Source organism: Elephantulus edwardii, unplaced genomic scaffold, assembly GCF_000299155.1.
Source record: "Elephantulus edwardii isolate Elephantulus edwardi_28Jun2011 unplaced genomic scaffold, EleEdw1.0 scaffold00011, whole genome shotgun sequence".
Lineage (NCBI taxonomy): Eukaryota > Metazoa > Chordata > Mammalia > Macroscelidea > Macroscelididae > Elephantulus > Elephantulus edwardii.
The window spans coordinates 31,047,686-31,050,026 of record NW_006399761.1 but is presented as its reverse complement, the minus strand read 5'-3'; positions in this window follow the sequence as shown (position 1 = coordinate 31,050,026).

The following is a 2,341-nucleotide window of genomic DNA, read 5'->3' as shown; positions in this document are numbered from 1 at the left end:
TTTGGGCAAGGAGCGACCAGTTCTTGGAGAGGGAGATCATGCTTGGGAGGGTGGAGGGACAACACAGGAGGGGAAGATCCTCAATTAAATGCATTAATTCAGTGACTGGAGTAAACGGGGTGGGTGTGTCAGAGATGGTAATGTTGGCTCAGGATAGAGCAGGGTTCAGGGCTGTTGTACATAGGGTTGCTATGAGTCGCAAGCGACTTGACAGCACATAACAACAACAACAACAACAATGGGGCTTTGTATTTGTTGTTGATTTTAGGTGCTGTCAAGTCAAGTAGGACACATAGTGACCTTAAGAAGAGCCAACCTGAAACCTGTCCTGCCCTGTGCCATCCTCATCTCCAACACATTGAATCCATTGCTGAAGTCACTGCATCTATCCATCACATTGGGGGCTTCCTCTCCTTTGCTGACCTTTTCAAACATGATGTCTCTTTTCGAGGAATATATCTCTCTAGCTACATGTCCAAAGTATGAAAAACAATGCTTTTTCATCCTTGCCTCCAAGATGCGCTCTGACTGCGCCTTCTCCAAGACACATCTGTTTGTTCTTTTGCCATTTTTTTTACATTTTCAAGAAGACCATGGACTGAACCAGGTGGACTTTAGTCTTCAAACTGATATCACTGCTCTTCAGCATTTTGGAGAGGTCCCTGAGAGAAAACTTGCCCAGTGCAGTATGTCTCCTGATTTCTTGACTGCTGGTAGCAAGAGTGTTGCTTGTTGGTCCAAAAAAATGAAATAATTGACAGCTTCAATCATTTCTCAGTTAATCATAAGGTTGACTGTTGGTCCTGTGGTTGAGGACCTTTGTTTTCCTGGTGTTGAGATATAAGCCTTGATCTTCTAAAGCAAGCATTTCACATCCTTCTCACCTTCAGCAAGCAAAGTTGTGTCATCTGCATGTTGTTAATGAGTCTTCCTCCAATCCTAAAGTTACATTCTTCTCCATAGAATCTGGCTTCATGAATTATTTGCTAAGCATACAGATTGAATAGGTATGGAGAAAGCATACAGTCTTGACACACATCTTTCTTCTTCTTTTTGTTTTTTCTTTTTTTTCTGGTTTTTTTTTCTTTTTTCTTTTTTAGCTGTTGCAAAAAGCTTTATTGTTTCATTTGGTCCAAAGCTTGGGCAAAGGGCTTCTGGGTGGATAAAATTCTACAACAGGATGGGATAGAGAAGCTTGCTGCTGATGGCAGGGGGACTCAGAGGTTACCCCCTGCAGGTCCCCACAGACCCCTAGTCGTGCTTGAGGGTGAGCCGCTCAAAGAGATACTCGCCCAGCCCAGCCTGGGGGCCGCCCAGTCTTCTAATATTGGTCAGATGGTCACCTATCTTCTTCAGCAGTTTCACTTCCTCATCCAGGAAGTGGTTCTCCAGAAAGTCACAGAGATGGGTGTGTGTGTGTGGGCGGAACCCACGGCGTGCAGAACCAGAAGGGCCTGGTTTAGGTTCTTCTCCAAGGCCAGGGCTGCTTGAATGGCGTCCAGGGTTTTACCCCGCTCATCCTGGGATGCCTACTGGATATCTTGGAAGAGGACTCACCCACCACGCTGGTTTTGCAGCTTCAAAAGCCACTCGACACCCTCGCGTTTCTCCTTCACCAACTTCAGAAGAAGTGTCCCACGCCTTCCAAGGCCACATCGTTGCGGTCAAAATAAAAACCCAGAGAGAGGTGGGTATAAGAGGCCTGCAGATGCAGGTTGACCAGATGGTTGACGCCAGCTCCTGCTTGGGCGGAATAATTTTGACGGATCTGAGAGCTCATAGTTGGTCGAGGTTTTGGGGCTAACAGAAAAAGGTGTTAGCTGGTCCCGAAAATAGGAGTTGGTGGAATTGTCCCGAGGTTTCGCCTGGAGATGAAGTTGGAGGGAGGCTGAAAGGGGAGAAGTCGCCGGGTCTGCTCTGTCCAAACACTGTTGAAGCAAGAGACAGATCCATGGGACTGCTGGGGAACTCATCCTTCTTGATTTTAAATCATTCAGTGTTCTCTTGTTCAGTTAGGACAACAGCTTCTTGGCTGAAGTATAGATTTTGTATGAGCACAGTTAAGTGTTCTAGGATTCCTACTCTTCTCAGTGTTAGGCATCATTTGTTATGATCCACACAGTCAAATGCCTTTACATAGTAAATAAAACATAGACAGACATTCTACTGATATTCTTTGCTTTCAGCCGGGATCCATCTCATGACATTAGCAATTATACCTTGGTGCTGTGGACTCTTCTAAAGCCAGTTTGAACTTCTGGTATTCATTGTTCTTGCCATTTTAAAATGAGCTCCTTTGCAACTGGGCACCTATAATTTATTTCCATTATTTTCTGCCAGT